We start from the raw sequence: 12001 nt of genomic DNA, 5'->3' as shown, positions 1-12001 counted from the left end.
AAAATTCATGAAAACAGACATTTCCTTCTTGGTCTTAACGGTAATTTACAGTTAGGGTTAAGCATTAGGGTTAGCAGTGTGGTTAAGGTTATGATTAAAGTTAAGGTTAGATTTAAAATCAGCTTTATGACTTTGTGGCTGTGCCAGTCTGCAGAGCTGCCTCCAGGGAAAGATTCATGACAACAAATGCCAATCTGTGGCCTCCTGAGTGGTGCAGTGGTCTAAGACACTGCATCACAGTGCTAACTGCGCCACTAGAGATGCTGGGTTCGAGTCCAGGCTTTGTCGCTGCCGGCTGCGACTGGGAGACCCATTGGGCGGCGCACAATTGGCCCAGCGTTGTCCGGGTTAGGGGAGGGTTTGGCCGGCAGGCTTTCTCTCCCGCTCTCTCTGACTCTTTCTCTCTCGGTCTCGCATTCTCTGTGTCTGTCTGTCTCTTTCTCTCTCGCTCTCTCTGTGTCTGTCTATATTAACGTGGAAAGGAGAGAAAAGGGGCCGTTGTCAGTTCTACTATTTACTTCCCTCGGTCATTCTATCCATCACCCTGTAGGCACACACACACACCATAAACACTACGTAGCGGTTTACAGCAGTACTACTTCCTTCTCACTAGTACATGATGTATGGGTTACAGGCTTATACAGATAGGTAGAGGCATATTCTTTTTTTCACAAGTTCTATTGCTAAATCAAATAAGAGATTATGGGTCCTCACAGTTTGAGCAGGTCCAGGTGAGACTTCCTCTTGGGGAAGGACCTTTTCCTAGACTCTTACACATGGACCAGCCAGGTCAAACAAGCGCTGAGGGCTCCCCAGAATCTACAATACGCAAACAAACAAAGACACCCAACTTGATTTTCGCTTATTGTATCCCCTCTGCAACACTGGTACTGTCGATAAAGCAGCAACATTCCACGGTCTAATTCATTTACACTGACATTTAGTAATTTAGTAGATGCTCTTATCCAGAGAGATCTACAGGGGCAATTACGGTTAAGTGCCTTGCTTTCAGGGCACATCGACAGATTTTTCACCTAGTTGGCTCGCGGATTTGAACCAGTGACCTTTCGATTAACCGCTAGGCTAATTGATTGGTTGATATATAAACATTATGTTAACGGATTTAAGGTGACTGGTGAACCGTAAGGATTCTGGGGCTCTGACCACCTCCTTCATGATCTTGATGGCCTCCACGCGGTGCTGTGGGGGAGGGTAGAGCAGGACGCGGTGGAACAGTGACTGCAGAACAGGCTTCACATGGACTCCACACAGCTCACCAAGCGCACCATAGCAGATGGTCCGCAACACCGGGCCGATCATGGCAGGGGTGGTGGAGGAGCAGCCGGATCCCCCTGGCCCTGGTTAGACACCCTGCCCAGAGAGGGGTCCAGTACAGGACACCCACCTCCGTGGCCCGAGGTGATGGTCTTGTCGTTCACAGGGTTTCCCATGATCACCACCAACGACGGGCACAGCTGCTTCCTGGGGGAAGAGGACAAGACATGTCACATGTTTTATATAGACAGATAATATAGCTAACACTTGAAGGGTACTTATTTTACTGCTTATGAAGGGTACTTATTTTACTGCTTATGAATGTGTTATGAAGACCATATGTAGGTACCCCATAAGTAAAGTGCTACCAATAATGTATGGTGGTTATAATGAATAGGGAGGCAGGTGATCAGACAGGGAATTGTGACTGTTTATTCTGTATGTCAGCCATGGGCAGGCCTTACCAGATCAGGTCTGTGAAACCTCTGTTCAGGTGCATGGTGGTAGGACAGCTGCTGAGAATGGACAGGATGCAATCTAGGTAGAGCAGCTGGTTCTCACTGTACAAACAAACATACCATTAGTCAGTGTCTCAGGCCATCCCAAATGGCACCCTATTCCCTGTCAAAAGCAGTGTACTATGTATGGAATGGGGTGGTGTTTGAGACGCAAGCCTCAGTGTCTCACCTTAATAAAAGCCAACCAAGGACAATCTCTATATAATATTGGTGTAAGACAAGGTGGGAGAAATAATTATTCTTCAGATGAGAGTTCTTCTGATGAGAGAGAAACAAACTAACAGTGCAGGGCTGTTAAACAATTTAAAGGCCATGCTACCAAACACTCAATTAGTATATGTAAACTTCTGACCCACTGGGAATGTGATGAAATAAATAAACGCTTAAATAAATCATTCTCTCGACTATTATTCTGACATTTCACATTCTTAAAATAAAGCGGTGATGCTAACTGACATAAGACAGGGGATTTTTACTAGGATTAAATGTCAGGAATTGTGAAAAACTCAACTGTATGTATGCATATGTATATAGTATTCTGCATTGTTGGGAAGGGCAGCTATGTAAGCATTTCCCTGTTAGTCTACACCTGTTATTTACATGTGACAATTAAGATTTGAATTGGTACAGTACATGCTGTCTCAGTTTGCCACAAATCACTGCATTGTACAGTACTGGGCATACCTTAGAATGGGGCATCCTGTAAACCATGCCACACAGCTAGACTAACTGGACTTCAACAGGTTCAGTTGGGGGCTGTTTGGAACTGATGTAAATCATGTAGTTGTAGAAAATCAGAAGTTGGACAAAATGCGAGAACTGTGACAGGTCGCCCTTGCCATGTGCATGCCAATTCACAGTGCTGTGTAGATTTGCTGACAGATTGCTTTTGTGGCTTTCGTGGCTTTCGTGATCATGCCACTTTTTGTACATGGTACTTTTTTAAACTGCAGATTGTTTTACAGCCTACTTTACTAGTAGCTGTAAGTGGCTGCACCTCGCATGTCTCTAGTTTACAAAGAGTTATTACTGTACGATCAATGGGGTGTCATTCTTCTGTTCCGTACTACCCTGAGACCTTGTTGCTCCTCCACCCTCAGAGGCACTGGGCACATATTTGACAAAATGAAAATAGCACTGTTGTCAAAGGACACAGTAAATACACTTCTAGCTCCATGTATTCCCAAGTGCTTTGCTGAGTGTTTGAAGTTATGTGGTCTGTTTTGACAGCAGTCACACAAAGCGTTGGGTTTGTTTTATGCAGATCGTTTCTGTTCCCTGGCTGATTGCCTGGCAGGACATCTGTATTTGTCCCTGTAATGGGTGTTTAACAAGCCTTTGTGTAACGTGCGTCGTCGTAGGTGGAAGGAGGTGAGGACCAAGGTGCAGCGAGGTAAGTGTCCATATTCTTTAATAAAGTAATAGAACACTGAAACAATAAATAAAACGACAAACGAACAGTCCTGAATGGTGCTGGAAAAACACTGAACAGAAAATAAACACCCACAAAACCCAGGTGGAAAAAGGCTACCAAAGTATGATTCTCAATCAAGAGACAACTAACGACACCTGCCTCTGATTGAGAACCATACTAGGCCGAACACAAAAACCAACATAGAAAAACAAACAGACTGCTCACCCCAACTCACGCCCTGACCATACTAAAAAAAAGACAAAACAAAGGAACTAAGGTCAGAACGTGACACTTTGTCTCCTTGCCCTACAGGTAATTCTCTGTATCACGTACTCCTCCACCTTTGAGATCAACAGAGACTCCATTCTGAGGATAGCTGAGGTAAGCCTGACGGAGGTATCCTGATATGCCAGGGAGCCCAGGGAAGACGGGGAGCCCGGGGGAAGACGGGGAGCCTGGGGGAAGACTGGGAGCCCGGGGGAAGACTGGGAGCCCGGGGGAAGACTGGGAGCCCGGGGGAAGACTGGGAGCCCGGGGGAAGACTGGGAGCCCGGGGGAAGACGGGGAGCCCGGGGGAAGACGGGGAGCCCGGGGGAAGACGGGGAGCCAGAGGGAAGACGGGGAGCCCGGGGGAAGACGGGGAGGCCAGAGAGGCCAGGCAAGCTTCCTGCCCCCTGACACTCCAGGCAGGCTCAGTCAAATGCTCACAGTAATTTGTAAAAAACTACATGGGGTTCTCGTTACATTAATCAATATGAAAGTACAGCTCTCCATATATCCTCCTCACAGGGTGTCTGTAGGTCTTTGGTGTGTCTCTCTGGACATGGGTTCCTGTGTTTCTTAGCTGTGCTCCTGGTTATTCATTATCAGCCCATAAAAATGTGTAATGTTGTGTTTAAGTGGATCTGGTCCCACTAGGCAGGTGTGTGCAGGCAGGAAAAAGTCCAGCACCCCATAACTCTGCTGTTGGACAGAGAGGGAGCTGTCAACGGCAGCTCATAAGTAACTGGACCTAATGCACCCCTGGATCTAATGTATGCTCCTGCTCCGTCAATCTGACACTGGGAACAGAAGGTGTAAAAACATGTTGTTTTGGGGTTTTAATTTGAATGGAGATTACCCTCTGTATCCCTGCATGTTAACATCCATATAATTTATACCTATTTTCTAACAAATTACAACGTCAACATTTTTACATGTAAAAATTATATTATCGTGGTTATTTTATGATTTAATTCCAGTGATAAAACGTGTATGGCAGAAATGCATGAATGTTGTATTCAGTGGATGGATGCTACTTCCTATCCTGCTCTATCCTGCTGTGTCACCTCTCTTCTTCATCCCTGGTACAGAGAGAGCCCTTCAGCCAGTGACCCAGAGTGTCGGTACAGAACGACTGAAAGTACTTAACTAATTCCTCCCTGTAACATTTAAAAACCAGCTCAAACAAGGTGCTCTTTCCTCATTTAATCTCGTTGGTCTGGTCACCATGGAAACTCCTCATTCAAGGTCACTGACATGACGTCATGTCTGAAGTGGTCTTTCCACTACGTCAGCACCAGGCAGGGGGAGAGATGGAGAATTTGCTAATTATTATCAGATCTACTGGTCTGGGATCAGGTTACAGTATTTGTCATTCACAGTACTAACAGGTGCATCTCTTTGGGATCATCACTTTCCCACTCCTTGAGATGTGATGTTGACTATGACTGTACTTCATGATGCAGTACCCCAAAGAGAACCCTTTCATTTCTATTTTGAGAACTACAGAGTTGATATTTGGAAGCTCATTTGAGGAACTGAAGTTGACTTCTGACCTTTGTCCCTGGAGCCCTGCTGAACTGGTTTGGTTCTCCTTTAATTTATACAGTCTTCGGTCTGGGTGGTCATCTCATAATCGGACCAACCAAGCTATTAAAATCTGCTTTTAGTCGTAGCTGATTCATATCATGAATCACTGCTCAGGATGGATTATAAATGGACGAGCCTGACTCTTTGTTAACAGAACAGTAACGTTAATAATAGCAGTTGCCTTACACATTTTAATCTGCATGTTAATTACCAGAGCGACTGGGAGACTTATTTTAGATTGGATCCAGCAGATATGGTGTGAAAGATGAGATAGAACACTTCTCCACTCTGTTCGATCTCACCTGCCTGATAACCTCTCTGAATGGTGACTTTCATTATACCAGTACTAAGGGGGAGGGTTAAGAGAATGTTCCGGTCATGCTTCTTTGACTGGGCTTTGTGTGCATCATCCTCCATAGAACCCAGAGACAAGCTTTCAGAGGCTGTCATAATTCAATTAGCCACTGGGATGTCATCTAGATTGATACGCTGATTTATATAGAGTGGGAGGTAATGAAAAGTGTAAGGTGACGGTAATGCAATTATGTCTGACTGACTATTCAGGGCTTGGCATCTTATTTATGCTTCAATTCAGATTTTTGGTTGATGTATCACACATAGCTGTTTTAAAGATGATATTTTCATTCACTCCTGATGTCAGACTTTCTTCTGTCCAGCCAGCTTTGCCATAAAAGAGGCTTTACCTTTGTGTATCGTCATTGGGTGTTACAGTAAACCCCTGCTCTGTTGCAACGTGTGTGTGTATCCTGTCCTGCTGTCCTCCAGGTGTGTATCTGTCACCAGCGCAGCTTCAACACGGCCGTGAGGGCCACCCTCAGCTCTGGCACAGACAGGTCAGCTACCTCAGGCACCTTTTGACCTCTCACATTCTCACCACTCAGAACAGATAAACAGCAAATCATATGGGATTGTCTGGGAGGGGGGGGGGGGGGGGGGGGGGGGACTTATATGAGATCTTGTAATCACCTCATTAAATGCATCCATAGAGTAGAAATACTGTGTTGAGTACATTTTGGCTGACTAGTGCAGCTGTGATTACAATAATCACTAACAAGATCACAGTGAATATGCAGGGGAATGCATTGAATGTATAATCATATATGAAGCGACGTGCAGTGTCTGAAAATCTATAATGTGTGTCCTGCAGGGAGTGGATGGTGAGGACCCACCAGTGCCCACACACCAGCTCAGAGGTACTTTATAGCCCTGTTATATAGGAATAGCCTTCACCGCTCTTCGCATGCCAGGGGGAATATACCCCCGCAGGGATTATAATGTCCCTTTTATGAGGCAATGAGCACAGGGTGTTAGACATCACAAATATCTTACTGCAAGGCTGGGTGATTCACACCTCCAGAGTCCAATTCCAACAGTGGGAGAGGAGAGACAGTAGTAGGGAACAATGCAGTGTCGATGCTGGCTTAACTGTTCTATGTCAGACCTGTGTCAAATACATTTTGCCAAACATTTGAGCTGCATTTGATTTAGTTTGGGCTGGAAAATGGAACAAAAGGAATAGTCCCAAAAGTTGAAACTCCAAGCTTGAAATTGCACGTAGGTAGACTATATATAAGGTATGTTATAAGTTGCATTTGTTCTACTGAGTGAAATGTCTCGGTAATGGTTGTTGGCCTGTATGTTTTTAGATGTGTCTCCCACAACACAGTCCCTGTGTGGGGACGTCGTGACGGTGCTACTGTCTTCTGTGAGAAGCTGGAGGGGGTTGACCAGTAAGAATGATTCTTTATTCAGAGTTAAGGGCTTGTAAGTAAGCATTTCACTGTAAAGTCAACACTTGTTGTATTTGGCGCATGTGGCAAATAAAGTTAGATTTTCTACTATTTTTTTATCCTGCTGCTCAGCCACTTTACCCCTGATTGTGTACATAGAACTACCTAATCTATCACTGATAACGTTCTTGATATTGTTCTTGTACATACTCTATATTGTTTTATTTATATTGACAGTATTTCTGATATTGCTACTATACAAGTAATCATTTCGCTGTACCGTTTACACCTTCTATAGAGACCCATCCACTTAGCTAGACGTGGCTAGGGGTTATAGCTTTTCTTTCACATGACCCATCAATTTAGACAAGTGTGTTTGGGTAAGCGTCATCTAATACTTAGAAAATCATTTATTGGACACTATTTACCTTGAATTTTTCCTTATTGTAGGTTACTACTTTTAGTCTTAATCTTTACTACACTACTCACTGTTTAGCACATGACCTCATGTGAATCCTTACAGAGATGGGTGGGGCTGGCTTAAGAGGGTGTAAACAATGCTGAATGGGTGTAGACAAAGGAGAGCTTTCCAGTAGGTACCAAAACATTCAAAGGCCATTTTCTCAAAAGTGTATCAACTTTCAAAGCAGAATTAGTTTCCCAATGTTCCAAAAATGCAGTGTATGATATACCATTTTGTAGCTCTGTGTTTCTGCTTTTATCCAATGTAAAAAACACAATTTCAAATGTTGCTACATAAGACCAAATCAAGGTGGATAGTCATAAATACACTCTTGATGATGTTTATACTAACTTACCTGAGCCGAGATGGGGGAACCTTGGCTGATCCATTTTGTTTCTGAAGTGTTTCTGTAATCCTATTCAACACAAAAGTAACAGATTACAGGTAAAACAGAAAAACACAAAGGACTGGACTGGCCCCATGGTTCTCCGTCTGTCTGTAGAATAACATAGGACTGGACTGGCCCCATGGTTCTCCGTCTGTCTGTAGAATAACATAGAACTGGACTGGCCCCATGGTTCTCCGTCTGTCTGTAGAATAACATAGGACTGGACTGGCCCCATGGTTCTCCGTCTGTCTGTAGAATAACATAGGACTGGACTGGCCCCATGGTTCTCCTTCTGTCTGTAGAATAACATAGAACTGGACTGGCCCCATGGTTCTCCGTCTGTCTGTAGAATAACATAGAACTGGACTGGCCCCATGGTTCTCCTTCTGTCTGTAGAATAACATAGAACTGGACTGGCCCCATGGTTCTCCTTCTGTCTGTAGAATAACATAGAACTGGACTGGCCCCATGGTTCTCCGTCTGTCTGTAGAATAACATAGGACTGGACTGGCCCCATGGTTCTCCTTCTGTCTGTAGAATAACATAGAACTGGACTGGCCCCATGGTTCTCCGTCTGTCTGTAGAATAACATAGGACTGGACTGGCCCCATGGTTCTCCGTCTGTCTGTAGAATAACATAGAACTGGACTGGCCCCATGGTTCTCCGTCTGTCTGTAGAATAACATAGGACTGGACTGGCCCCATGGTTCTCCGTCTGTCTGTAGAATAACATAGGACTGGACTGGCCCCATGGTTCTCCTTCTGTCTGTAGAATAACATAGGACTGGACTGGCCCCATGGTTCTCCTTCTGTCTGTAGAATAACATAGAACTGGACTGGCCCCATGGTTCTCCTTCTGTCTGTAGAATAACATAGAACTGGACTGGCCCCATGGTTCTCCTTCTGTCTGTAGAATAACATAGGACTGGACTGGCCCCATGGTTCTCCGTCTGTCTGTAGAATAACATAGAACTGGACTGGCCCCATGGTTCTCCGTCTGTCTGTAGAATAACATAGAACTGGACTGGCCCCATGGTTCTCCTTCTGTCTGTAGAATAACATAGAACTGGACTGGCCCCATGGTTCTCCTTCTGTCTGTAGAATAACATAGGACTGGACTGGCCCCATGGTTCTCCTTCTGTCTGTAGAATAACATAGGACTGGACTGGCCCCATGGTTCTCCGTCTGTCTGTAGAATAACATAGGACTGGACTGGCCCCATGGTTCTCCGTCTGTCTGTAGAATAACATAGGACTGGACTGGCCCCATGGTTCTCCGTCTGTCTGTAGAATAACATAGGACTGGACTGGCCCCATGGTTCTCCGTCTGTCTGTAGAATAACATAGGACTGGACTGGCCCCATGGTTCTCCGTCTGTCTGTAGAATAACATAGGACTGGACTGGCCCCATGGTTCTCCGTCTGTCTGTAGATTAACATAGGACTGGACAGCAATCTGGTTCTCAGTCGTTCTGTACAAAACAGTATTTGTTGTGGTACAGTATCAGAAACATAGGTCAGTTTGGTCGATGTTTTCTAGAAAAACAGGAAGTTCATAAAAATCCATCACCATAGGATGATATTCACATGTGGTGTGGTAGTGGATAAGGTCTCCTTGCCCTTTCCTTTATCCATGTGCAATATTGCATTAATCTCGCACCAGCATACCTGCTGTCCATTGGAATGCAGCTGCAGGAAGGAGGGCAGCTGTCTGCCAGGCAGCCCTGTGCTATCGTGTCACTAATTCCTCACAGAGAGGTGACAGGAGCCTTGCAAAGAGCAGGTTCCACCGTGGCGTGGACAACTACAGTACTCAGTAATGTACTTCACAACAACCTGGCATTTTGGTATTGCATGAAAGAAAATGTGGCTGTCAGTGATAGAGCTTGGCCTGAAATTCAAATGTGAATATGCAAATGTGCTCTGTACTAATGGGAAAACTGCTGTGCCATTATTGAATAGGCCTACCTGTCATATTCTGTGAATACAAGTTCCTAAGGGAGTCAATAATATGGCTCTGTGTAGGGCCTAAAGAATGTGCCCAGTGGGGTCAATAATATGGCTCTGTGTAGGCACTAAAGAATGTGCCCAGGGGTCAATAAATATGGCTCTGTGTAGGGCCTAAAGAATGTGCCCAGTGGGGTCAATAATATGGCTCTGTGTAGGGCCTAAAGAATGTGCCCAGTGGGGTCAATAATATGGCTCTGTGTAGGCACTAAAGAATGTGCCCAGGGGTCAATAAATATGGCTCTGTGCAGGCACTAAAGAATGTGCCCAGGGGTCAATAAATATGGCTCTGTGTAGGGCCTAAAGAATGTGCCCAGGTGTCAATAAATATGGCTCTGTATAGGGCCTAAAGAATGTGCCCAGTGGGGTCAATAATATGGCTCTGTGTAGGCACTAAAGAATGTGCCCAGGGGTCAATAAATATGGCTCTGTGTAGGGCCTAAAGAATGTGCCCAGGGGTCAATAAATATGGCTCTGTGTAGGGCCTAAACAATCTGCCCAGGGGTCATGGAAAGTGCATTATATATTATTATCTCATACAACAATATTCATAAACATTATGATTGAAGCAACAGCTATTGCCCACCTGTCATTCATAAACATTATGGATTGACGCAACAGCTATTGCCCACCTGTCATTCATAAACATTATGGATTGACGCAACAGCTATTGCCCACCTGTCAATTGCATTCGGGACAATAGAAGTAGGGGACAGAGTGCTTTAATAATTGCACTGATCTGGGTGCTGTCAAATTGGCCATGGCACATAATGCTACGTTCGTTTCAGGAAGCCTGAAACACCGAATATTTGTCATCTTTAGCCTATCTTTGGACAGTTTTCGAATCTATGACAGGTGCAACATTGTCTGGTGTCTGTAGCAGCCTGTTATTATAGGCTACTCACCCCAGGCGAAGAGGCACGCATTCCGAATTGCTTTGTACTTATTTCCAGATGCGTCCATTTGTAGCTTATGTAACAGGGTTATATTGGTGATTCACCTTGCCACTTTATTGTTAAGCCAATGGGTTTTTGGTTTTAGTTTCGTCTTGCCTTCACCTACTCAACATGGCATCTTATTGGCTGGTTTACGCTTGCTTACGAGGGGGGATGTTCCAGTTAGAATCGTCCCAGTTAACAAGCACCAAACCAGCGGTAAGTTGTTGGTTGCAAATCACTGTACAAATCACTGTACATCAAAAGTGATTTTTATACTCTCAAGTGATGATTTAAATGTACAATTTATATCAAATTGTTTGTAAATGTTATTGGAACATCACACATAAGATGAAGCGGTTTTTGGAGAATATTTGTTGTGCATTTTGTTGTAGAGAATTCCCGCCAGTACTAGCTAGCAACTTACTGTGTCTGGTGGGGGGGGGGGGGGGGTCATATATTTTGTACAGTGTGTGAGTGCAGAGTTGGATGGTGAGACGTGCATTGCGTGACGTGTAATTTTGTGTCGTTCCTAACAGGTACATTGTTAAAGATATTATATTGTATATTGTAATTGTATTATTTTGGTAACTAGTCCCAGTGAACAAGCACCAAACCAGCGTGCGTGAGTGCAGAGTTGGATGGTGAGACGTGCATTGCATGACGTGCAAATTTGTGCGGTTCCTAACAGAATAAGGCTACATGACTGGTGCTACATGTTGGAGTTCCGTCGATGACTAATTGTACACAATGCAAGAAGAGTACTGTTACAGTGGTGCCGTGACCTTTCTTCTGGGTTGGATCATCCTTAGCTGGATTTCCATCTCAGAACTTCGCCGTGGTTGCTGTTGAAGAATCAGATAAGACGTTGCTGGTGCAGTTTCTGGCGATATCGCATTTCGCCACAAGAGGGCGCCACTTGAACATTTTATCGAAATTGATGATTTCTCTGGCTGAGGCTCTTCACAGATAAACGATAACTTTTGTGGTACTTGTTTAATTGCAATTCTAATGTATATCTGATATAAGTAGGGTGAGTTTTACCAGTGTACTAGATATAGGTTAGATTTTGATGTGAGATTTATAAAAAAAATATATATACACATTTTAGTGACACTGTTTTTTCAAGCATGCCCCTTGCTGACTTTTATGCCACATTACCTCTGACTGATGAACAACCATTTGATTATTGGCTCAGACTGAACAGGGCTATGGAGGTTGCTGAAGATTGTCTAAAGAGACAGGAAAAAGTGTTGAAGACCCATCTCGTGAGCTCACAGTCATGTTTATCAGACATTGCCCTAATGCTGAACTGTCGCTTACAGTGCCTTGCGAAAGTATTCAGCCCCCTTGAACTTTGCGACCTTTTGCCACATTTCAGGCTTCAAACATAAAGATATA

General features: G+C 44.4%; 1 long non-coding RNA gene across 1 annotated transcript; it reads left to right on the top strand.

Moving 5' to 3' along the window:
* The first annotated feature begins 5416 nt into the window (after positions 1 to 5416).
* On the top strand, positions 5417 to 6920 carry LOC118943819. Its single transcript, XR_005039096.1, has 3 exons — positions 5417 to 5912; positions 6227 to 6272; positions 6726 to 6920. It is a non-coding gene; the product is annotated as an uncharacterized LOC118943819 (long non-coding RNA).
* The last annotated feature ends 5081 nt before the right edge of the window (positions 6921 to 12001 follow it).

Source organism: Oncorhynchus mykiss, chromosome 23 (genome assembly GCF_013265735.2).
Source record: "Oncorhynchus mykiss isolate Arlee chromosome 23, USDA_OmykA_1.1, whole genome shotgun sequence".
NCBI lineage: Eukaryota > Metazoa > Chordata > Actinopteri > Salmoniformes > Salmonidae > Oncorhynchus > Oncorhynchus mykiss.
The sequence above is the reverse complement of the archived record's forward strand: the minus strand, read 5'-3'. Positions and strand labels throughout refer to the sequence as shown.